Raw genomic sequence first — 27,411 nt, forward strand, 5'->3', positions numbered from 1 at the left:
TCTTTTTACAGCATTTCTGGGTTTTCTAGCTTGCTGCGATCTTTAGTTACTCAATCGGGGGGAGATGACTTCCCTTTTTAATCTCCGCCTCCCACTGCCAAATTCTTGTTCCAAATTGATTGATTTCAACTTACTTCGTCCAGATTGTAACTTTTTCAGGAAGAATCCACCGCCTGCAGGTTGGAGGCTCGGAGCTTCGCTTCTTGGAGGTAACGATGGTATGCCTAAAATGGCTCCCGCGACTGCCACTCGGCTGGCTCTCAGGAGCTCTTGCGGGCTTCCTGGGCAGCTGAGGAGTCGCTTCTGGAGCTCTGCCAGGCAAAATTTGCCCCCTGGATGCTCAACCAGGGGTATTTACGGGGATCCGCGTGCCCCCGCGGATTCCCCCCCCTCCGCGATGCCAGAAACCTCGCAGCGCGAGGTTTCTGCGCCTCCATTCCAGCGCGGCAGACCGGAAGTCCCGGAACATAGGAGTTCTCAAAGGAGCCAAGGAGTTTCTTGTAATTCAGCCAATAGAGGGAATCGGTGGCTCCTTGCATTCTGTTAGACCCAGCCAGCATGGCCAATAGCCAGTCAGCCCTGTTCAGGGAAGTTTTTAATTGTTCATGTTGTTTCGTCTTTTTAATATTTTAATATTTTGTTGGGAACCACCAGAATGTCCAGGACAATGCAGTCAGATGGGCTTCTTCTTCTTCTTCTTCTTCTTCTTCTTCTTCTTCTTCTTCTTCTTCTTCTTCTTCTTCTTCTTCTTCTTCTTCTTCTTCTTCTTCTCCTCCTCCTCCTCCTCCTCCTCCTCCTCCTTCTCCTTCTCCTTCTCCTTCTCCTTCTTCTTCTCCTTCCTTCCTTCCTTCCTTCCTTCCTTCCTTCCTTCCTTCCTTCCTTCCTTCCTTCCTTCCTTCCTTCCACATCCCTGCAACAGAGCATTCTATAGATTCCCATATAGTAGTCAGGCTTTACCTCAACCCCTAAGTCATTCTTCTTGTTAACAAAGATTCCACCTGAACTCTTTAATATTGGATTTTCCCCCATTGGCCATGATACAAAGCACAGCACAATGCCAACATTAACACAGAGATCTGTGGAAATAAATAATCTCCTATTCTGTTCAGTGGCAAACTGTTCAAACGACAACTTCTTAGTGGTTAGGAATATAGGAAAAAGTTACGTTGGACCTCTGGGAAGCATGCGCTTACTGCTTCTGAACATGGAACTTTGAGGCAATAAAACTGGCCTCCCTAGAATGTGGTGGGCCATGGGGAAGTTATGCATTGAGCATATTTGTTTTACATAGGCAGGGAGCAGCCTTATGCCATGTAAAGCTATTTGCTTGTCTAAGCCCAGTATTCTCTATTCTGACAGGTGGCAGCTCTCTAGGGTCTCAGGCACTTTCACATAAAATATATTTCAACTGAAGATACTAGGATTGAACATGCAACTTTCTGAAAGCAAAGCATGTCCTCTACTATGGAGAGAGACAAAATGTGAGAGACATTCATAAAGGTCTCTCTCTCTCTCTCTCTCTCTCTCTCTCTCTCTCTCTCTCTCTCACACACACACACACACACACACACACACACACACACACCAATCCAAGCAGCTGTTAAAAATGGGCAATTCATATATCTATCACATTAAAATCAGAGACCTGCTTAGCAGTTGATGCCTGCTAGAATCTGTAATCAAATGTTTATTTACTTTAATGGCTTCCTGTTTCTAAAGTATTTCTCTCTGTGTGTTTAATTAGGTAGATACTAATTTTGTCAGCAACAAAGTACATTTTTTTATTAATTTAGTGGAGAAGGAGAGGGGAGGATGAGAAGACAGAGAGATAAAAAACAAACCAAGTTAAAACGGAAAGGGCTCAAACCATCGTAAGAGGTGTTGACATTTTGGGAGGTTGGATAGCTACAATGGCATGGACTCATTGGTGGGCTGCACATTTTTATTCTTATTTATTAATTATTATTACTTTGTCTAGATGATAGATAGACAGACAGACAGACAGACATACATACATACATACAGACAGATGATGATAGATAGATAGATAGATAGATAGATGATAGATAGATAGAAGAACCATTTACATGTACCCTCCCCATTATCATGTCTCAGCCAGGTGAGTCCTTGACAGAGGAGGATGTCATGCTTCTGCTGGGCAGCCAGGAGGCGCCAGTCTTACCTCGAGCCCTGGGTCAGGCTCCATCTGGAAGTGAGAATCTGGGATCCTGTGATAAGGCCCAGGTGAGTTCAGCCTGTGACATTGAGGCCAAATGTGTCCCAAGCCCACTGAGCATCAGATGGAAACCTAGCCCATCTGGAGAAGTGCCCACCTATAACTTCTCAGGAGTAAATGTCTTCTCAGGAGCAAGACCCTCCTCTCCTCTCAAGGAGACCTCTGGAGAGAAGGGAGTTGATAAGAGTCATCTGAGGTTGGGGTGTGGTTACAGCAGCTCCAGCTCAAAACCCCAGTTCAGAGTTGGAAGAGCTGCTGGAACAATATCTATTTGCCAGCCCTGTCTGCTATTGGATTGTCTGCCTGTGCCAAATATGACCGTGGACTGCTCTGCCTTAGCCTTTTGCATGACCCTTTGTTCTAGAGGCTGCTTGCTTGGACTTTGACCTTGGCCTAGCTCTGGATACTGCATTGGTTGCTGCCCCCTTGGTGTTGCTACTGGTAAATGTCCTGTTGACTCAGGAGCCTTGTGAGAACAGGACACCCATCATGGTTTTAGCCTGGGTTAACAGAGCCTAGGCAATCATGGCACATGTGTTGGGGATCACAAGGCTATGCAAGCTAGGCATGCCTCCCACCATCATCTGGGAGATCAATGCACATACTGATGTACATCAATGGGTAATGTGATTATGCCATTGCCCCCACTCCCCAGTCATTTGAAGATGCTCCACTTATGTGGTGCTCATTCACAAACTGGCCAAATGTATAGATGGTAAGAAGTGTGTCTACTGGCTCCATCAGGGGAGGATACATAGCTCCATGGCTCTGCTCACACTATTTCCATATGTTTCATAGGGGGTTGTATGACCCCTGCTACTGTTAGAATTACGTCAATAGCCTACTGAGGTGTTAGGATTGAATAGCCTCCCAGGGATTACATTGGCTTCTTTACTGTCTAGCAATGAGGAATTGAGAATTCTCCTCCAACTCAGACTTAATCAGTAGGTGGATCTTGCAAGGTTCAATATTTTGTTGTTTTCTCCCCTTAGAGTTTGTCTCCGCTTGCTGTTGTCATCTGCATGTAGCAGGTACATCCATAAGCTACATTTTGGCCTCTGTTGGTCTCTGCTTGTGGTGGACTGTGGCCTAGGAACCTGATATTCAAAACATTCCGATTGACATTCAAAAATTTCGTGATTGCAAACTCAAGATTATTGTACGTGCTTTAGGTTAACAGTTTATACAAACTTATTAGGCAGTAAGCCCTGCTGAATAAGTTTCCAAGTAAACATGCTTAGGATTGCAAGTATCGCCGTTGGGTTTACTGCCAGTCCTATATCCACAACCTGTAGTATTTACAGCCAGGAAAAGATTGATTTGTCAAGGAGAAGGGTGTTTTTGTTATGGGAGAAGCATAGATTATAATCCATGTTGTTGACCTTTAAAATAGAACTGGGGCGGTCATTTTCCTTGATTAATTAAGCAGAGTTCAGTGGTGTGGTCTTGAAGGTATTGTTTTAAAAACCCCACAACCCCGTGTATGCAAAAGTACTCTTTTATGACAATATTACATTGATTAGTTTCAATGACTTGCACTGATAATGGATTTCAATGGTTTTAAGCACACCCAACTTCCTGGGAGCATAGTTTTCGTCTTTGTTCAGTTTGCTGACCTCCTGTGCAATTGACTCCCCCCCTCAATGTGGTACAAAGTTTAGCTGCAGAAAGTGCCATTTTATTCTTTTCTGCTTGAGAAAGAAGAAATTATTTGGACTTTTTTTTTCATTCATTCTTTGCTATTTGTTCTGACTCCTTTTGCAAAACCATTTGACTGTGCATAATAACTTTTTGAAGTGGTGTGTTTGAACCGATATCAAAGGAAATTGACCAAATGAACCACTCATGAACAAGTGAGTCATTATCAATTACCAACTCATCAGAATTCCATGGCAAGTAAACTGCAGTTTAAAATACGTTATTATGTTACCGCTTGATGTGTTGTGCAACGGATCAATTTCATATAAATATGAATAGTAATCGCTAATGAGATCTTCCCTGTTTAATTCAAACCAATCTGTGCCACCCTTGGAACAAGAGCAACCAGCACGTGGAATCTATGATATCTTCTGCATTAATGTCTTAAAATTTTACACTTGCAATAATAATCTTCGAAGGCAGTTTTCATGCTTGGTAAGAATGTGACAAGTTCACCTCTGTTCTAATAATTCCAAGACAAAAATATTCACTTAAGCCTGCGGATAGTTGGTTTGTCATATTTTTTAGCAAATGAATTCTGGTTTGCAATGCCTTCTAACTTCCTTGGAAAATAAAGTTCCATAATATAAACTGAAACATAAATTTGATGCAAATAGTTTCCACATAGTTTCTTTGCAGCTACCATAGCCATTGGGGTAGGGCAACCTTACACTTGCTTTTATATTTTAATAGAAATACAATTTAATTGTATAATTTGGCAGCAAATTTACAGTTCCCCCTGCAGCAGAACTATGATGTACTAGACTTGGGAACTCGCCAAATAAGGAGCCTTCTTCTATTGGTTTGGGAAGATCCAGGGCCATTATAGGTTGCACTATGCTATTTAAGTAACTGTGAAGCCTTTCTGCATCTACTTTCCCATTTCCTACTAATACCTTTGTATATCCATGGAAAGTCCATGAAGCGTCTCAGGCAGATAACCTTGGTTTTCCAAACAATGTTTGCACGGGCTGGGTTCGTTCTCCCCCTTCTACAAAAGTAGCAGCACAGATTGGCACACATTACAGCAGTGGGCCTGTGGATTTGTGATGACTAGTTGCACCAGCTGTGGATGAGAAAGTTATATTCTGATGCACATTCTAGTTGGAATAGTGCAGTGCAACTAGACATCCACATAAATGCAAATTTCAGTCTGCATTTGGTAATACAGCCAGCCTCTGACCACCCCCTAATGTCTTTCTGCTCTGCCACCCCCAAATGGTACATCAGATCAAACTGGATATAAGAATGTTTTGGGAGAGCTCTCTGCTCCAACAGAATGATGAGGGAAAGAACATAACATTGGCAGGTGAGCCTGCTGGGATACTGAGGCATCCATTATGATTACGGGCTTCCTGAAATGCTATAGTTACTCACATCAATGCCATCAATGTAAGCCACTGTTGTTTACTTTGGATCTAGAATCTAAATCAGGATTTTAGATCAAAACAGAATTTGTTTTAGATCCAAAATAGGTTCCAAGATGGGGGTGGAAATTTGGTGGGAATCTCAACCCAAACTGAAAACATCTTGTTGTTTTAGAAAAATCCAGCCCTGCTAAAGTTTAAATATTTAAAGTAAATAAATGTGTCCTGCCACATCTGTTTCTATACTGCCCTTCAGGGCACTTTATAATATAAAAACACACAAAAAACATAGTAATAAGCACACACAATAACACACCCCCATACACAAAAAAATCTGGTAGACTTGCTTTATTTTAAATTAGAAATATAACAATTTTAGGTTACAAAAGCTCTAGTGTCTATTTGATTCGAAAATCTGCCTTCTTCTTCTTCTTCTTTGGCGATCACTCGCAGCCGAGTAAGATTGTCTTCCATAAGCACGGTTTTAACAATACGAAAATTTTACCTCGAAAATCTGTAGAACAGGCACCGCCAAACTGCGGCCCTCCAGATGTTTTGGCCTACAACTCCCATGATCCCTAGCTAACACGACCAGTGGTCAGGGATGATGGGAACTGTAGTCCACAACATTTGGAGGGCCGAAGTTTGGGGATGCCTGCTGTAGAACCTCTGCAAATGACTGTTTTAAGATTTCATATATCTCAAAACAGATTGTTAACTTTTGCACCTATCTTCAGAGTGAAAGACTGGTTGGTACTAAATATTTAGGCCATTGAGAGACCAAGGAAGTTCAAAGTTTTTTTCAAAACATACCCTCCAAGGGATGCTTATTTATGAATTAAAATATCCATCTATACTAGGGTGAAGCACAGTACATAACAAACAAACCATGCATTAAAAAGCCATACCAAACAGCTGAAAAACAAAACTACAGCAGTAGATCCCTTAAAATGCCCAGGCAAATAAACTAGTCTTGACATTTCACTGAAATGATAACATTATTTGCACCATTTGCACTGCAAAGGGGAGGGCATTCTCTATGGTAGTTGCATGTCACTTTCCCTAATGATGGGCTGCAGATAAGAGTCTCCGCCTCCAAGGAACTTAAGGAATGAAGTGAAGTCATTCTCTGAACCACGGACATATTTATATGAGTTTCAGATATACAGTAATCCTAAATAGTGAAGGTGCTGATATATTGGTCATTTATATGTGCTGGGCACATAAGATTTCAGTGTTCAAGCAGCAGACCTTCTGCAGAAATCACAGCAACATTTGCATTCATACGGTGGGATCTGTTTTCTGATCCTAGGCATAATAAGGTTGAAATTGCTCCTGGCTCTAATTCTCTGCTTGAAATGATCAAATCCAGATCATTGCTATTTTCAAATACATCATAGTGTTCATCTAATTGAGTAATCATCAAAATGTTATCCGGTATGTTAATCATAGTTTATCTTCTGACTTTATAAAGTAATACATCATTAAAGAAGGCTATATATTCTTATCATTACCAGCCACAGCAATTTTCAGCAACTAATTAGTCCGAGAATTAACTATGTATTTCACTTTAAAAATGTAGATTTGAACCTGGAAATGTTTGATGAATATTTGATGATCCTATTTCATTTTAAATATGAAGATTTTAACCTTGTTCGTGCTGATTAGTCCGTGTGCTAATTAGTTACAGAAACTGGGGTAGCAAACACCCGTTCTGCAGGTTTAAGTGAATAATGGAATCTTTTCCATGATAAATAAAAAAGTCAATAAAAGTGAAAAGCTTACAAAATGCTAAAATATTATTTGCCATGCTGTGGTTTTTACATGAAACTAAGGTTTTAGTTACTGTTTTCTACAACAGTATATGTTTTATTTCCTCATTAAAGGAGACTTGGTGTAGCTGATTCGAGCTGGTGGCTAAAGTGATGGTGTTACCCATAGCTGCCAAATTATCCCCTTTTTTTAAGGGAAATTCCCTTATGCTGAATAGGCTTCCTCGCGAGAAAAGGGAAAACTTGGCAGCTATGGTGTTACCACGAGATATTTGGTGACCGATTGTCCAAACGCAGGTAATATACTATGAGCACAGCCTTACCTTTGGAGAACTTTGAAATGTTTGTTGAACCATAAGATAATGGGAATTTATGCTTGGCATGTTTTGGTCTTAAAATTGCCATATTGTGATCTAGACATGAGTCTGTGAAGACATCTTGCTGCTGTAAAACCATGACCATTGTCCTTGTCATGGTTTCTTTGTTCTGTAATCAAGCAACTTGTTTCAAACTACTCAGCAGCGCCCTTCCCTTAGACTAGTGATGCAAGTATGGAAGATAACCACATAAACTGCCCACCCATCTACCTAACACTGCTGTTGTCTACAGGTGATACTGCTTTAGCATGGAACCAACTACTCCAAATGGTAACCACTCAAGGAATTTGATATGTGAACTAATCCTCAGATTGCTGTTCCATATCCGATCTGCCAAGTAGATGAGATTCAGCACCGCAGACTATTGAAAAATGCTTCTTTTTAAAAATCTTAAAACCAGCCGCATTTTCCTTTTTGGCCAAATCAAGGATGATATCAAGGATGAAATATCCCATGCCTGGGACTTTAGAATTTGCCATCTGAAGAAATACTCCCCCCTTTTTAAAAAAAACTTCTAGATTAAAACTCAGATTAAGCTAGCAGACTTGTTATTTGACAGTTTGTAAAATATTTTAGTATCTCTCTGGCAGTAGCAGTTTGAATCTTGGCAAATATACACATCACTTGCATTTTCAAAGCCTGGTAATGAGTATTTCCCACTGTAATGGGAGTGAGTTGAGATTTGGATAAACCACTTAGACTTGTGAACTCTGACACGCCTGGTAACTATGTCTTTGCAGAAGAATTTTGTCAAGTAGTGGAGCTTCTACTAATAGCACATCCATCTTTCTGCACACCATAAATCTTAAGAAAATTTCTATTACTCTGCAATTTGTCTGGCTTATGCTATTTATTAGCCATTTTATTCTGCTGCTTTAAGAAGTAATGTGATGTTCATTTTATTGCTGGTTCAATAAATTGTTAATTATAATGCAGTGATTGCTGCTGACGTGATTTAAAAGCCACATTAGCACTATAGCATTAAGTTTTAACTATTTTACCCTTCAATTCTCTGTTTATACAACAGTAAAAGGAAAATGGCCTTGGACTAATTTAAAAAATGAAGGTACTTGTTTGTGTGGGATCACGTGACAGACTAGAAACTTTTCTCTTTTGAGTGGGTGGGTTTGTCAAAGGTTGAACTCCCTGTTGCAAAGATAGGGATGTTTTACCGACATGCAGTGTGCGATGCCGCAGACTGGAGTGCTCTTGTAATGCAAAGCTCGCCATAATGCTCAATTAACCTAAGCTGCAGGCAGCCTAGTCCTTTTAGCAGTCTCACCAGTGGGAGATCCTAGAACTAATCTGTCTACAGCAGCCCAATCGTATTCCTGGCAAGCAGGGCAGAGCCAGCCAACTCTGCCCTGGTTGCCAGGAAACCACACCCCAACTTAATTATTTGTGCATTTCCCTGACATGTCCTTTGTGTGAGTTTGCAGATCTCCTGTAGGCCAGATGCTTTCTCTCCGCAATAGAGAGGGGCAAGAAGGTGCCAGAGAAAGTGGGGATTTGTGAGTATCAGAGAGAGGAAGGAAGACCAGCTGAGAAGGGTTTCCCTCTCCTCTCACAGTGGCTTCTTCTCTTCTGACTCTTGAGCGTTGACAACTAGGGGCTCCATCTAGCTTCTCTCATGAGAATGTATTGACTGTTACTGCCATTGGCTCCTAGCCACACAGATAAATCATTTAAACTTGATAGCAGCTACAGCAGCTCTTCAACAATAGTGGTATCCTCGGCAAGTATATTGAACCAGAAAAGCTGCTTATATTGTTGTGCACCAGGGATGGAGAACCTATGCCTGGCTACACCTCCCATAATTCCCGACTATTTTCTGTGCTTGCTTGGGCCAGTAGGATTTGGATGCCACCCATATATGGCGAACCACAGGTTCCCCATTCCTGTACACACTTTTCAATTGCGTTTCAATTTCGGTGTCATGAAGTGACATTCAAAATCGCAACAACAAACAAAACCATCAATGCAAACTGCAATTGAAGCACATCATCTTTCGTCACATACGATTATATATCCATATTTCCAAAAGTATATGCATTTAACCAGCACAGCGCCAGGGTTACAAATTTGTCCCATGAGCAACTTTGAAAGCTGGGAGCAGACTAATCTTGGGGGTCATTTACCAACATGTAAAACAAATGGCAACCAAATATCTGTAAATATATTTTGCCAAATCCTTTAAAAAAATGGCTGAGATCCAAGGAGCTTAATGCACTCGCCAAAGTACTTCATCTTATGCATGAGAGAAGCTTAGATTTTTGTCTCCTCATTTTAATTTATTAATTTTTAATTATATTTACATACCACTTGTTAATGAGCACAAGCTCCCTTTATCCTCATAATCATTCTTTGTGGTAAGTTAGACTGAGAGAGAGTGCCTGGCTGCCTAGTGAGATTCATTCATCATGTCTAAGGTGAGATTTGAACGTGAGTCTCTTCCGCCTTAGTCTATCAAACCAACACCCTGCCTTTTATTGTTATCTTATGGCTAAAGAGTTCCTTAGTTTTTGAAAAAGCTTTTCATGGGATCACAAAGGTGAAAAGAAGAATCAGAAGCTCTGCAGCATTTATGAAAGGCCTTGCCCATAGTTTCTTGGATTCCACTCCAGAATCCATAAAGAAATAGACCAGGCATGGCCAAACTTGGCCCTCTAGCTGTTTTGGGACTACAAATCCCATCATCCCTAGCTAACTGGACCAGTGGTCAGGGATGATCAGAATTGTAGTCCCAAAACAGCTGAAGGGCCAAGTTTGGACATGCCTGCACTAGACGCTGAGTTCAGCCTTTATTTCTCATGCATTGAAATTGAATGAATGAATGAGTTGAAGTAGCAGCATTTATTGTTTTATAAGGGTGTGTGCTTGAAAGAATCATAATTGTGAATGAGAGTAACTGTTGCAAATTTCTTTGGAGAACTGTTCATCCTCTAATATTTTGGCCCAGTGATTTTTCCAGTCTTGGAACGGAAGCAATTATGTGGATTCTTTAATATACTTTTTATTTTTTTAAGGTGAGGAGATGGTGGGTTCCTGGTTTGTTGAGGTGAACGGTTCACAAGCTCGCCATAGACTAAAAATGCATTCAAATTAATTCTTTGTGGAATAGCCAACAGAAGATTTTTTTTTTAAAAAAAATTAAGACTATTCACAGATAATTTGTGAACAGAAAAGGGGCTACATTTGGTTGAATAATTTATTCAGTGTGAATAATTCACCCAGTTCAAGTCAGCAGGAAGACAGAGAAAAGAGTTTATTGAAATGTATGGGAAAATATAAAAGATTAGCAATAACAACATATGCTCTGATTAATAAAGAAAGCAAAACAAAAATGGTTCCAGTTGAAAATATTGTGTTGCACTTTGGTTTGCTGTGACATATTTTGATGCATTGTACAATCTTGAGGTTTATCTTATTGCGAGAGACAGGAAAATACTAGTTAACAGCTATGAATTTTCAACTACAGCAGCAGAGAAATGTTTTCTGAGGAGTAGTATGCAGATAATAGAAAGCAGGCTTTTTAGATACAGTTGGGTGGTAGGACTGGGTGGATATGTCCCTCTGCCAGCACCCACGATCAGTGATGTCAGCATGGGTCAAATATATTTTCTAAGACCCATGAAGAACTGAAGAGCTGTGTGGAACTGAATTTGCCTTGCTTCTCACTGTTTCCAACTTTCTAACTACTAAATTTCTTTTTAAAAGAAAGAAAGAAAAAGAAATAAATAAAAAGGAAAGCTCTTGGTTATGCTGGGTGAAGGTGATCTGAGGGCAGAAAGGGAATGGAAATAATAATAATAATAATAATAATAATAATAATAATAATAATAATAATAATATATTATTTATACCCCGCCCATCTGGCCGGGTTCCCCCAGCCACTCTGGGCGGCTTCCAACAAAATATTAAAATACAGAAATCCATCAGACATTAAAAGCTTCCCTGAACAGGGCTGCCTTGAGATGCCTTCTAAAGGTCTGGTAGTTGTTGTTCTCTTTGACCTCTAGTGGGAGGGCATTCCACAGGATGGGTGCCACTACCGAGAAGGCCCTCTGCCTGGTTCCCTGTAACTTGGCTTCTCGTAACAAGGGAACCGCCAGAAGGCCCTCGGCGCTGGACCTCAGTGTCTGGGCAGAACGATGGGGGAGGAGACGCTCCTTCAGGTATACTGGACCGAGACCGTTTAGGGCTTTAAAGGTCAGCACCAACACTTTGAATTGTGCTCGGAAACGTACTGGGAGCCAATGTAGGTCTTTCAGGACCGGTGTTATGTGGTCTCGGCGGCCGCTCCCAGTCACCAGTCTAGCTGCCGCATTCTGGGTTAGTTGTAGTTTCCGGGTCACCTTCAAAGGTAGCCGCACGTAGAGCGCATTGCAGTAGTCCAAGCAAGAGATAACTAGAGCATGCACCACTCTGGCGAGACAGTCCGCGGGCAGGTAGGGTCTCAGCCTGAGTACCAGATGGAGCTGATAAACAGCTGCCCTGGACACAGAATTGACCTGCGCCTCCATGGACAGCTGTGAGTCCAAAATGACTCCCAGGCTGCGCACCTGGTCCTTCAAGGGCACAGTTACCCCACCTCATTTTCACCAGTATTTAAGCCCTTTTGGAAGTCTTATATTTTCCATCTTAAAAAGCAGAGACATCACTTTGCCGACAAAGGTCCGTATAGTTAAAGCTATGGTTTTCCCAGTAGTGATGTATGGAAGTGAGAGCTGGACCATAAAGAAGGCTGATCGTCGAAGAATTGATGCTTTTGAATTATGGTGCTGGAGGAGACTCTTGAGAGTCCCATGGACTGCTAGAAGATCAAACCTATCCATTCTTAAGGAAATCAGCCCTGAGTGCTCCCTGGAAGGACAGATCGTGAAGCTGAGGCTCCAATACTTTGGCCACCTCATGAGAAGAGAAGAATCCTTGGAAAAGACCCTGATGTTGGGAAAGATGGAGGGCACTAGGAGAAGGGGACGACAGAGGACGAGATGGTTGGACAGTGTTCTTGAAGCTACGAACATGAGTTTGACCAAACTGCGGGAGGCAGTGCAAGACAGGAGTGCCTGGCGTGCTATGGTCCATGGGGTCACGAAGAGTCGGACACGACTAAACGACTAAACAACAACATGCAAAGCAAGGCTATTTTCTTAGAGATTCATTCTGGTTGTTGTACTGAAAAGGGTGTCCTAGCCAATCCTAGCTCCCTGATGAGCAAATACCAAAAAAATATTTGCCACAGTCACTTTTTAGATTAGCCCCATTTGGGTTTTGGAGGTCAACCACATGATTTGAAGAGCAGAAGCTGGTGCTGCTCTCTTCATCACATACCCCTCCACTAGGGATGGGGAAGAAACTTGATCATTTCACATTGAAGGGCAAACTAATACAGTATTTCATATTTTCTGAAACAGTATGCAGTTCTCTGAATTTTGCAATGCACTTCTCCAGCTATGTAACATGTGCAAATGTGCATAAACTGGTGCCAAGTGTTCATATAAATTCATATATTGGTGAAAATAACATGCAAAATTGTACTATGTATTATTTTGCTTTGTGAAAATGTGTATATTTTGAATAACAAAATATGCATAGGAGAAATTTGCACTAAAATGATGATGAATTTTCATGAGGGCTTTTTTTAAATAAAAAATGCAACTGATACGGAATTGTGGAGAATTGAACTTACAGTTGGGAAAAATGAGAAGCTGAAAATCAACATATTCTCCCACTTCTACCCTCCCATTGTTGGGGGATGGGCATTTGGAACGGGGAGCTTGCTGCGCTCGTGGAAGCTCTAGCTGTAAAATATATTACCTTTATTCACCTTAAAAATGTAATGTGTGAACCATTCCTAAATAGTCACTTGGCTCTGCTAATGTTTGTCTCATGATTCCTCTTGTCTCAATTGTTTTTTAGGTTGTAAGCATAAGCCGGCAGCACCAGGGAGCAACTTGCCTTTTAAAAATGACTTTTATGGTGCCCTGGAATTTTTAGCCACTTCACAATAAAAGATGACGACGACGCTGACAGTGACCTGAAACTATGGTACACATATGTTACCTAGACGTGGCATTTGATATATTCCATTTTAATGCTAGCGTTTTATACCTTCCTGTAGGAAATATGGCCAGTTCCACTATTTTTAACTTAACTACATATGAATGAACACTAGGGGACTTCTGTAATTATTTTCCTGCCATGTAATTCTCTTCAGTGTGGAGCCGAGAAATCCCCAGGTCTACCTTGTTGCTGTCAGTGTGGCATACACGGATGACGTGAAACTGAGCACGAATTTGCAAGTAATATTTAAATGGGAAAGCTGACTTGAACCAGATTTCCCCCATGGTTATAGATGTCATGGGTTTCCTAAAATGAATAACGTTCTGTGGAATACTTAAGAACAACCAAGTTACACGCATAGGGCATTTATCATGAAATGTGGAGTGGTTTAATTTCATGCCTTTGGACAGTGTGCTGCCCCAGCTTTGTCACTTGTACTTTAATTACTCAATGCAAGTATTTTGTAATGCATATATCTTGGTGTTTTAGTATTATTATTATTATTATTAAGATGGAGTGAGAATGCAAATGACTTCAGTGCTTCCCTGAACAGCGAGATGGACTGGATTTCTGCACAAAGCATCTTCTTTCCTTTAGAGAAATGCCCCGCAGTTCTCAAATGTTGAATCAAGAAATTAATGAAAAAGTATGATTTTATTGCCCTAGCTGCAAGATCATCGATGGGATGCTATGGTAAGCAATTTCAGGGCTAACTCCACAGCTTGAGAAGATTGGATATTTTGGCAGACTCCCAAAGATGGCAAAGGTAAGGACCGTTGTCCCAGCAGCACAAACACTCTCACTTTTCGCAGAGCATCCCAGAAGTTAAGAGGCAACGTGAGAGAAGGGCCTCTCACATCCAAGCTGCAGCCTGCAAGGTGCAGGAGTGTTTTGGCAGTGGAAGGGCAGATGCTGAAAGCGGCTTGCTGGGTGATGTAGAGCCTTCTTGCAAGCTTCTAAGCGTGTGCATCACTCTTGCTTATGGGGAGGGGCGAGGTTGCTGGGAGGCTGACCTGGTGCAAATGCACTGGCAGGAGCACCAAACTGGTTTGCACCACACCAACCTCCCCAACCAACCTCATCCTTCTTCCCCTCCCACCCTGTAAGCAGCAGTTACCCACCTGTCGGGAAGGCAGCATAGCTTCTCTGTCCCACCTGGCGAGTCACTTCTGGCAGTTACCTTATGTTTTGGCCACTGTTTTAATGCCATGTTTTCTCGAACTTTCCAGACATAGTGAGGGCTGCTACAAGAGTTGGAAAAACTGTCACACTGAAGAGAGATTCTAGCCCTTATTCTTGGTCCTCACTCGCAACCCTTTTCTGTCTAAGTGAGCTGTTGTTCTGCTCAATCATTTGGGGGCCCCAAAGGAAATTTTCACGATTCGCATAGTTGGCAGTAGCTGAATGTATATATGTATTTCCCTTCTTTGGGGCAGTGTGCTCTGTGCGGGAGGGAACAATAATTGAGTTAGATGAACTGGTTTCTGAACAGTAGCAGGAGAGGAGCTATTTAGGGGGAGAGAAGAAGAGGGACCATTTTTTGTAAAAGACAACAAGAGATCAGCAATAGAACCATCAGGTGCTAGCTTACACCAAATTGCTGCATCTAGTTCAGTAATGCCTACACTGGCTGGCAGTGGATCTCCAGCATTTCAGATAGAATTCCCCACTCCAGCTGTACCTGGACATGTTGGGGATATAACCTGTGTTCTGTGTGTAAAGTAGATGCCCTGCCATTAAGCTACAGCCTTTCCAAACGTCTATTGCAGCTTCTTCTTCTTCTCCTTCCTCCTCCTCCTTCTCCTCCTCCTCCTCCTCCTCTTCTTCTTCTTCTTCTTCTTCTTCCTCCTCCTCCTCCTTCCTCCTTCCTCCTTCCTCCTCCTCCTTGTCCAACCTCTCTCTCTTTTGCTTTCTGACATTCAGAAAACTGACAACATAAGTTATTAGTTTAGGAGGGAAACTTGAGTAGACTGGGAAGTGTCTAAAATTATCCACAGTGTGGATAGAAAAGTTGTAATAAAGGAAGTCTGAAGTTAATGTTGCACTATGGCCATTCTGCGTTAATTATTATTATTTTTAAAGTGCCTTTCCGGAAGCTCTTTTTCAATTGTGTGCCTCTGGTGTGTGAGAAGATTCCCAAAATGAAACTTCTAGGACTCAGCTAGACTGGTAAAGAAAAAGCAATTTTCATGTGCAATATAACATTGTGTCACCAGGTGGCGATGTGGAGTCCCGTTTTTCCTCTACCTGTTTTCCCTGTTTATATCTACAATGCTTTCAACTGAAACGCTTCTTTGATATGTCTAGATCCAGCCCTGGTTTGAATAATTTGTAAGAATGGATAGGCCTAGTACTGTTGCCTTTCATTTATGTAAATGGCCAGTGTTGGTAAATGGCTGAGATAAGGGCTCTTGGGGCATTCCATGAGTGAAAAGGGAAAGGGGGGGAGGGGGGGAAGAGAAGCTAAAGATTTTGTTCAGTCCTAAGAGACTTAAAGGATTATTTCCTTGTAAAATAAAACTGACAGTTTTCCTATAATGTTTTTCTGGCATAATGCACGTGTTAATCCTTAATTTCCTTCACCAGATGCAATGTAATCCTTCTCGTACAAGACACTGAAGCGCAATTGCCATTGAGTGAACAAGAATTTCATTCAAATGCTCAATAGCAACCTTGCTCTTTAGCTTCCAGCATTGTCCTTGGTAATGGGGAGGGATATCTATAAACCTGTACTTGCACTGATGTGTGTTGAGGGTTTCCGCTGCATTATAATTTGGGTGGCCAGTGACACGTTGCCAAAAAGGGAAGAGCTTTCCCATCCCCCACCCCGCAAAAAGAGGACACACATTTGCATAAAATGTGCACACACTGGTTTATCCATGCACATTTAGGAATAATTGCTTTAATTTGCAAAGAAACACACTGCATCTCACCATTAGCAGGGAACAAGACTGTGACCAGGAAACCTGCTCAGGCTGCTGTCCGGGTGCTGACTGTGGGTGGACAACAGTGCCTTCAAACAGAAGACCGTCTTCTGTAATTATAATAGGGTTTTTGTATTCTACCAGTTCCCTGATGCAATAAGACCCCATATGTATATACCTGTTTAGGTTCCAATCTCCTATGCACTTGCCTGGGGTCTTAATTTGAGTACACATGCATAGCTGAAATCCTTAGGAGTCTTGTTAGATTCTATCTTCTGCTCCTGGAGGTAATACGTAGCCCCCCCCCAATGCCTATTATTGATCTGTGTTGTGTTGTTTTCAAAAAGACACACTAGCAAGTTTTCAAAAAGACACACTAGCAAGTGAAAGTTTTAAAGCTGCAGTCCTGTAGACACTTATCTGGGTGTAAGCCCCCCTGAGCCCAATGTGGCTTATTTTGAGCAGACATGTAGGATTGCACTGTTAGTGTCATACCTAGTTTAGCCAGTACAGGGCCGTCTTTACCCAGGGGTGCAAGGAGTGCAGGGCACCTGGGTGCCGAATTCTGGGGGGCGCCTGGCACCCGCTGCTGAAGCCGCCTAAGCTCTTAACTATCTACCTGTTATGAAATAATAAATAATTTTGATCAAGCTAGAAAAACAAAATACACATATATCTGGGTATTACCGAAATGTATACCTACTGTTTCACTAAAGGACTTTCAACTTGGTGCTCTCATTTACCAAAGATGCGCCACACCAGCGGTGGCGCTTGTCATTCACAAGAAATAAGGTATAAGCGTGGTGTCTGACATAAGCATAATAAAAGTTAATTTGGGGGCTAAACTAAATTTGGGGGTGCTGGCGGATCTTTGCACCCCGGCGGCACATATGCTAAAGACAGCACTGAGTCAGTATCATGTGTAGGTAGTCAAAATTCCTCATGGAATATATTCATAGGTCATGTGTCAAGCAGGGAATCTTTATGGAGCCCTATCACTGAATATTCACCATCACGTTGCACCATTCTCCCCTTATATGCTGCAAGTACATATGTACGATATTCCCGTTTCCATAATCACACCATTCTTCTCCTCTGAGTCCTGTTCTCAATTTGCATTGGCCTAGCACTTGGAAGCCCTTTATCTGCAAGGTGCTCCTGATCTTCCACAAGAATGGTGCCCAGGAACACAGTTTCCTGATGATGACAGACATGTGCACCAATGCTGGGTGGCACACTTTAAAAAAAAATAAAAATAAACCTCTGTATCTCCAACCATAGGTACTGAGAGCCAAATTGGCTGTGACATTAAATGTTTCTTAGCATTAAGAATCAAAAACATGCAAGAGAACACCTCAAAGGCAGGATTGTGTGTGGGAAAAAAGTATTGGTCCTTGTGTAGAATTCTGTAGTAGTAGTAGTAATAATAATAATAATAATAATAATAATAATAATAATAATAATAATAATAATATATTATTTATACCCCACCCATTTGGCTAGGTTTCCCCAGCCACTCTGGGCAGCTCCCAACCGAATATTAAAAACACAATACAGCATTAAACATTAAAAAACTTCCCTAAACAAGGCTGCCTTCTGATGCCTTTTAAAAGTAAGATAGTTGCTTATTTCCTTGTCATCTGATGGGAGGGCGTTCCACAGGGCGGGTGCCACTACCGAGAAGGCCCTCTGCCTGGTTCCCTGTATCTTTGTTTCTCGCAGTGAGGGAACCACCAGAAGGCCCTTGGAGCTGGATCTCAGTGTCTGGGCTGAAAGATGGGAGTGGAGACGCTCCTTCAGGTATATTGGCCTGAGGCCATTTAGGGCTTTAAAGGTCAGCACCAACACTTTGAATTGTGCTCGGAAACGTACTGGGAGCCAATGCAGGTCTCTCAGGACCGATGTTATATGGTCTCTTATATAACAGGATCCAAAGAGGTGATATACACACTTATGGAAGAACTGTGTTTGCTGTCAGTTTGGTATTTCCTTCCTTCCTTCCTTCCTTCCTTCCTTCCTTCCTTCCTTCCTTCCTTCCTTCCTTCCTTCCTTCCTTCCTTGGTGCCACAGTTCCTGCTGCTGAAGAGTCAAGTTTCTTTTCCAACTAAACAGTAGCTGATCTCTTTGGAAGTCAGAACAACTACTCGCCACCCAAACAATGCACAAAGTTCTATACTGGCTGAACATGCCATACTCCTCAGCATTGGCCTTCCTTTCCTTAGCAGCCATGATTCACTTTGGTCAGGTTAAGTCATATCAGGCAATACCAAGTCTGCATTTGAGAGGGATACCTGACAATGGACTAAAATTCATCCAGTCTTTTATTTCAGCAGGCATAGCATCCTAATAATAAGCCTGGAAAATGATTCACTGGAAGTGGGTTTTTTTAATTAAAAAAACTAGCAACATGTGATGGTTTTAGCAAACTCTAAAGTGATTGTGTTGTTGTTGTTGTTGTTGTTGTTGTTGTTGTTGTTGTTGTTGTTGTTGTTGTGTTGCTTTGCCCACCCCCCTTCAAATGAGTACTTTGGAGTCCATTTTTCATCCTTCAAAGAAACAGTTAAATTGCTGCATCCCAAAAGGGTTGAGCATTTTTACAAACAACACTCACAGGGGAGGGAAATAAAGGAAAATGAACGGTTTTCTACTAATTACTCATATTAGGCCTCTTTGGTGGTCCAAAGCAATAGATTACTTCTTTTTTTATACATATTTCTTCCATCTCCCTGTCACCAGATTGCTTGGGTGATTGCTAGTTTTGTTGTTTCAAATGTCATGCTCTTTCTATTCCCCCGCCCAAGAATCTTTAAAATTAAACATCGGAAAAGTGGAATATACCTGTCATTTAGATCAGCTAGAACAAAAGTCTATGGAAATACATTTCTACTTTGAAGAGGCCTCCCTGCTGATTTTGTTTATCAGAAAATGGCAAGTTTTTGTTCCTAATGGGCTGAAATTTAAATAAAATCTGACCCTGGAAATAAAAGCAGCCATTATGACAAAATAAAATTATATATTTTATAGGCAAAATTGAATTAAAATGCTAGTTTCCTTTGGTTAAATTCTTTTACATAAGGAAATGAGTGCATGCTAGAGAGAATGAGATAGAAAGCTGATTGTTGCAGTAAGCTTTTAAAAAGATCAATAATCTGATGTAATTTATGTTTTGAAAAAAAATTGCTAAGACTTCCATACAATATCTTAAATTATAACTACATTTGTGTTTTTCATTGAATTACAATTTGAACTTGGGGTGAATGAATGTAGGGAGATTCAGATGTATCTTGCTGTTTGGCTTCTCGATTGCAACATTTTCCCCAATTAAAGAACGAGCCGTTATCTCGAAAAATATAGGAGAGATTACCAACTGTTGCCACTTTGGTATGCATAGATGCATTTGCCCATTCTCTATGAACACACTTACATAGCTCTTGGCAATTCGTATCATACATCTGGAGTTCTTTCCCTACATCCCTGAAGTCATGAATCTTTGTAGTCCAGTTGTCAACACACAGAGGGGCAATGCGTGGCTTGTTTGGGAGTTGTTCTGTGAGGCAATGGGATAACGGCATCATTCAGTGGCTCATGTGAAAAGACACAGATGAAATGGCAAATAGGTAACATTTATTCACATTTATGCAAGAGGAAGTTTTGGGTCATAAGAAAACGATCCAAGCTGAGACCTCATTGCCGAGGTAACAATAACAACACATTTGACACTTGTCCATAAATCTTAAGTGTAGGTTTACGGTTTGTCACCAGAGATGATGAAGAAGTCTGCACGCTATGCAGTTGGTGAAGAACTAAAACAAAGGGCCAGTTTCATACATTCCCCGCAACCAAAATTCCAGCATATGCATGGTATGGGCAGGTACACATGGATGTCCCCTTCCCCACTGGAACACTCGGTGCTTTTTTTCTGGAGGTACGCAGGGGTACGTATACCCCTAAACATTTTGTGAATCTAAGTTTGGCCTCAAGGAGGGGCAGTATTTCAATTTGAGTAGGAAAATGAGAATACCCCTAGACAGTTTTTTTAATAGAAAAAAAGCACTGGGAACACTGTGAGTGCCGCCCGCATGCATCCTACCTTGTACATAGATACGATTTGCACGCTTCTTCAAGAGGAAAAGATCATGCAAATCACCTGTATGTGTCTATGGATGTCATGTGGTGCATGTGTAGAAATCTATTTGTGCACACGCTCTAGATCACGGAGGTCCAGCTTTTCATACTGAGTGGGCCGCAAGGGTACTTTGACACAGAACCTGCAGGCGACACACTGCCTTGTTGTGCGGTTGGTTGTGGGAGCAAGGCCAAAAAAATTGATGACCCCTCGGCCCTCAGTCTGCCTTCCCAAAGCTGGTTAAGAGTGGTGCTGGGTTTTGGGAAGGAGGTGTGAGGCTCTGGAAGGGTCCTAGAGCCCTCCTGCCTCCTTGCCAAAGCTGTGAAAGCCCTAACAGAGCAGATTTGGGGTAGACGTGGGGCAGGCATGGGGAGAAGGGAGGAGGAGAGGGGAAGTTCAGTTGCACGAATGGGAATCCTTTGCCAATGGAACAAATGCATTGGATACCTCTCATAAGTTCTATAGGCAGGCATAATAAACACAAGCAGACTCTCGCGCATAGAGTCAGCTTCCATAGCTTTGCTTTATTTACTTATTAGCCTCCCTGTGCTGCAGTACTAGACTGCCCATGTTACCCTCATTATCATCATTGCTTTTTCCGTGCATTTACTCAGTGAAAATGTAAACCACTCTCCCCCCCCCCCCCCGGAATGATAAATTGGCTTTTAAGATGCTAATGGTTGGGCCCCATAGTAGCACTGTCTAACAGGAAGAGTCACATTCACATTGTCCTTGCGTTTGATGGAAACTATTTAATTGTCCTATCCCAATATTCAGGAACTGGGGAGTGAATCCAGGAAATCTATTAGTTTTCATTATTTCCTGCAGTAAGGGTTTTTACAATGCTGATGTGACTTAGTTAAGCTGGTGTGAGGCCAGCGCCGTCAAAATGATGTTTGGCAAAATTGTTTGGAAAGAAGCAGGTCTTCTTGGAAATAACATTTTTGGGGGGAGTAGGGGAAGAGGAGGAGGAAATCTTAAGTTTTATTTCTGAGCTTTAGTGTCTGGTGTAGGAAGGGCTTCTGTTCCGAGAGCTGCTAACCACTTCCACTGATGGTTTCTCACAAACAAAGGTGGTCTGCACTTTCTGAAAACCAAGCCACTTTTATGTTAGCATGCAGTTTTAACTTGGCTGCTTGGACACAACAGGTAATCAGCTTCCCTCTCTTTGATCTCTCATTCTTTCCTGTGAGTTGACTGGTTCTCCTAGCATCATACAATGCAGCTAAGCTGTAGCTCTTCATTGATTAAGGTAGAAAACTGCAAAACTTGAATTCCTTGTTCATTTAAGACTTCCTCGGATAACAGATAATCTAGCTAGTGAGGCAATATGCCACCTTTGAATGATGACAGATGAAATTTATTGTGGGACCCTTAGGTGGTATGAAACTCACACTCACCGCAGCGGAGCTGCACGAATCATCTCCATTTGGAGTTGAGTGTGCAATGGCCGCCTTTGAATGCCAGCAATATTATAACAAGCCACAATGAATGTACACCACCAGCCATGTAATGCAGCTTGTCAGGTTCTGGACAGTTGCTCCTTTCATAATTCAAAGATGGAGCAGAAACATAAATTTTCAAGCCTTGCCCCAATGGACAATGTTACATGTGGCCAAGAAACTAGAGTCAAATTGGTGGTTCCTATTGTCATAACTTTGTTCTTTAATGACTTAGAGGAGAAGTGGGAACCTGTGAGCCCCAACCAATATGGTCAATGGTCAGGAATGATGGGAATTGTGGTTTAGCTCCTTATGGAGGGCCAAGAGTTCCCTGTCCCTTATCTAGAGCTAGGAGTGAGCAGAGAAATAGCCAAGTTTGCTGAAGATTGTTGTTGTTGTTGTTTAGTCGTTTAGTCGTGTCCGACTCTTCGTGACCCCTTGACTAAAGCAAAACAGGACTGCAAAGAGCTCCAAAAGGATATTCTAAACTGGATAAATGGGCAGGAACATGGCAAATACAATTCAATGTTTGCAAGCGTAAAGTGATGTACATCTGGCTAATAATAATAATAATAATAATAATAATGGTAGGCTCAAGTCTGTAATGCCACAACCTGTTGTCCCCCAAATGACTGCTAGAAGAGGTAGCAGTGGCAGGTGACAGTGGACAGTGAAAAAGTGATGGAGCATTCACATCTGTCATGAACAGCCTCATGCAAGGGCTGATGCTGGTTGCCATAACACCTTTTTCAGGATTGGGCGGTTGACTGAGGTAGGCGGAGATCCCAAGTATCCAAACTGTGGAGGATAAAGCCAGTCTGAACTACCAGCAGCCACACTGGGATCCAGGGGGCTGCGCACGACTACGCAAAAGTTGCCCCCCATTTGATGTGGGGAGCGGTCATTTTTTTAATATTTAAGATAAGGAACACACAGTCAAGTGGTGTATACATTTATGAAATAAAACGAATAACGAACACACACACACACACACACACACACACACACACACACACACACACGGAATCAGACAGACCATTGCCTAGAATAGCAAGGAGACTCACCCATGCCCAAGTGTCTTTGGGGTGGGGGTTGAACGAAGAGAGATGATTCCATGCAATTTCAGGGTCTGGATTCCATCACCTCTCTTGCCACAGGTGGAGATCAAGGAGCCATAAGGTCTTTTGCAAACCTGCCACCTCTCTTCTAGCCATATAGGTATTTCACATGCTTTAGAGTCCAAATAAAAGCGTAAATGGGTATAGTTTATGTGCTAGTTCATAAGATTCTCAATATACATCAGATGCTTGCAGCACTGGATAGCTTTCCTATCCCTGCTTATACAAGCATAAGAACCATTCAAGAAACCGAGTCTGGGTATGTGTGGATGTTGGCCAGCTTCCTCCATTGGATGCAATACTATGAAAATTAATCATGCAGCTAAGTCCTATTGAGGTAAGCAGGACAAGTTAGTCAGAAATAATTTAAGTCCTATTGATCTCCAAGGAACGAAGTGTGACTAACTTTGGTTGCATCAGGCCCAATGTATGCATGTGTGTTAAGCTTTTTATTTCCCCAATGCGCTTTTTAAAAATTGTGAGCCCATTTCTGTGGCTTGCTTTGTTAAGTTGATCTCTTTTTCCCTCCTCCAGAAACTGAAATGTACTCCACTCCTTCTTTTTCCCCTCCTTTGAAAATTAAAAGCTTCTACCTTAAAGAAGTGAATGATACATTATCTGCCTTCTCTAAATTGAACCCATTTGGAGCTATTTGCATCCTGTAGAAACCTACAGCTGAGTGCTGCGCTCAGAGGTGTAATGACTGGTTGTCACAACACGCTGGAGGTGGCCCCATAACAAAATGATCCCCTGTCAATCCCCTTGTAGGAAATGCATTGGCAACCTGTAATTCGCCCCCAGTATTAACATCCTGCCTGAGTTTTGTTAAATGGCACTTTCTAGGAAGTAGATTTGGTGAACTTGTGTTTAATAATGTTTTAAGAGGAATTTTTGATGGAAGTTTTAGAAAGCATTGCATGGGGTTAACAGTGATTTGTCATTTGTTTCTAATTAAAGACCTAATCTCTTATCACTGGAGCTGCCTATTTTTTTTATACTAAAGGCACAGATGTGAATGGAAACATACTAATGAGATGTCATACTACACAGTCATTTCATGTTTTGTTTAACTTAAACATAGGAGAAAATGCACATCTAAGTAGACACACGACATGATATTCAAATAGGATTGTAATTTCCCACATTTGCATAACTTTCAGTAACATTCGATTTCAATCTTACCTTGCACCCTTTACTACCGTGTTTCTCATATTATAAGACACGTCTTATATTTATTTTTTCCTCAAAAAAACACACTATGGCTTATTTTCAAGGGATGTCTTATTTTTTTCCTCCTCCTCCTGCCGCGGCCGGCATTGCTGCTTCGCCTATCACTATGTCTTATTTTCGGGGTATGGCTTATATTCCTTGAATGCTTAAAAATCCTGCTGTGGCTTATTTTATGGGTATGTCTTAAAATATGAGAAACAGGGTATTTGATTTCCAAAAACTCCTTTTGCAGCAAACATCACAAACAAAGGAACAGTAGTAATAGTGGCATTGTTTTATAGGCCCCATTAAAATGTTTTTTTGCTCTCATTCTTACACATACAGCAATGCCTGCTCATCCAGTCATGATGGATTATACAAGTTTTGATATAAAAGCATGGCAAAGAAGCTGCTTTTTCATCAGTCTAAAGTCATTGTGTTTTTCTGCGGAACTGGTTTAGAACTCCACCCAAGAGCAACAACACTGAAACGGAGTTCAGTTCCCTTAAAACTCTAAAACCCTCTTGTGGCATTCTAACACCCTCTCCAGATCAGGGAGAGCAGTGCTGAGAATGATAGGTCCACCCTCCCATCTGCCCAATGATGTTCTGGGTTCTGGGTGGATGTATACAAAGACCACTAATAATAATAATAATAATAATAACAACAATAACTATTTTATTTATACCCCGCCCTTCCCAGTCAAGACCGGGCTCAGGGTAGCTAACAACAAAAATATCAAAACAAGCATAAAAGAAACAATTCAATTAAAATACAGGTTAAATACAATGTTAAAATTCAATTATAAAATGGGAATCTACAAGTGGAACCTCATTTTAAATATCTGTAGGGGAGAGTAACACCGGGGTCAGACTGAGTCAGTCCAAAGGCCAAGCGGAACAGCTCTGTCTTGCAGGCCCTACAAAAAGATGACAACTCACGCTGGGCCCTAGTCTCCTGAGAGAGAGCATTCCACCAGGTCGGGGCTAGTACTGAGAAGGCCCTGGGTCCTGGTCGAGGCCAGTCTAACCACCTTGTGACTCGGGATCTCCAGTATATTATTATTTGTGGACCTTAATGTCCTCTGCGGGGCATACCGGGAGAGGCGGTCCCGCTGGTACGAGGGTCCTAAGCCGCATAAGGCTTTAAAGGTCAAAACCAGCACCTTAAACCTGACCCTGTACTACACCGGGAGCCAGTGCAGCTGGTAAAGCACTGGATGAATGTGATCCCGCGGCGAGGACCCCGTAAGGAGTCTCACCATGGCATTCTGCACCCGCTGGAGTTTTTGGGTCAGTTTCAAGGGCAGCCCTGCGTAGAGCGAGTTACAATAATCAAGCCTAGAGGTGACCACCACATGGATCACTGTGGCCAGCTCAGGCTGAGAAAGGTAGACCACTTCCTTCTCCATTCATATAGGGCAGGTGCAGGGTGGAGCAGGCAGGGATAGCCTAATCAAGGGAAGGGCTTTCCAGTGCATATAAAGTAATCACACTCACCCTTCTTGATGGCAGGCTATAGAATTAACTTAGATCAAAAGCAGCATGTTGAGGATGAGCATACATGATTCTCTATTGAGAAAAAAACTCCATTATTTGCACTTTTAAGGCTCATCCACACTTCACTTTGCTCAAGCCTAGAAAGCATGGGTGCGAGCAGTTTTCGATTTGCCTCAGAACTTTAAACATTACCCGGAAAAGCCGTCTGTGGAAAAACGCCAGCTCCCTCAGCCTGAAAAGCAGAGATGAGCGCCACACCCCATAGTTAAATTAGACTGGACTTATCCGTCCGGGGTCCTTTACCTTTTACCTTTTACCCCAGGTAAACACACTCTTCACTGCTGAATCAGAGCACACATCAGTCCACAGAAAACCCAATGGACATTTGCTCCAACCGAGCAGTAGAGAATGGGTTTTCTTGGGGGAAACTGGTGGGACAAGCAAAAGTGTGGGTGAGCCTTTATTTGGCATGTTTGTCATTTTGTTTTCATTATTACTAGGTTGCCCCTAACTGGCTCTTTTTCATTTCTTTACTATTATAACTATTCATTTTGGTTAGCTCTTGGGGAAAATGGAAGGCTGGTTTGAGACGGGTTGTGGTGCTTCTTTGTTTATACAATGGTGCACGACTGAAAATTGTTTAAGCAATAAAATCTGCAAATAAAAAAGTGGCACGGTGAATTTGCATAGCTATATGCAATTTGCACATGGTATACATGACCATGAGACAGAGCATTTCATTACCAGTGATCTTCTTGCACTTCTTCTATGGTTTAGTTCAAAATTGTTAAGCCCAATTACGAAAGAACACTGAGGTCACATTTCAGCCAAGCTTAGCTGTGACTAAGCTTTGCTGAATCGGAAATTGTTGGAATCTTAGCTAGTCATGGTGACTCCCATTCCATTCTGTTCAATGGAATGTGCAGCCTGATCCTACAGCTCTTTACTCAGAAATAAGTCTGAATGAGTGTGCCTTACTCAATGGTAAGCGTATTTTGAATTGCAGCCTTAGCCATGATTTATTTTCATTGCATTGGAATAAAAGTGTGGACATAGCCTGTTGATAAATATTTCTTTAATGCATGTAATTACTGGATCAGCAGAATAAATGTGGTCATGTCCTTGTAATTAATACATTGTCAAAAGTTCATTTAAGTATAATAATTTTACAGGGAAAATGCTGTCGATGTTGTTCCTGCAATAATTTGTTAAATTAAGCGCAATAAATATAATGTTACTGTGAGGTATATATTTATTTTTAAGCTCTTCCCAATACTACTGATTCAGTTAATGCAATCAAGACAGCTTTTCTCTCCCCCCCCCCATCCCATCTTCTATTTTATATTTAAAATGGTGCTAAGATAAGTATGTTGAGTGGAGAAGGGGAAGGTCATTTTTCAGTAGCTGAAGAAATCACTAAGCATTGCATTTCCACATGGCAAATATTTAATTAAGAATTGTGTGTGTATCCGTGTCTAATGGTTAAATGTTTGCTGGAGATTGGTTTCGTGTTGCTTCTATTCCAAAATATATGATAGACAGACAGACAGACAGACAGAGCGCTGAACCAATATCAC

This window comes from Zootoca vivipara, chromosome 1 (genome assembly GCF_965207765.1).
Source record: "Zootoca vivipara chromosome 1, rZooViv2.hap1.1, whole genome shotgun sequence".
NCBI classification, from domain to species: domain Eukaryota; kingdom Metazoa; phylum Chordata; class Lepidosauria; order Squamata; family Lacertidae; genus Zootoca; species Zootoca vivipara.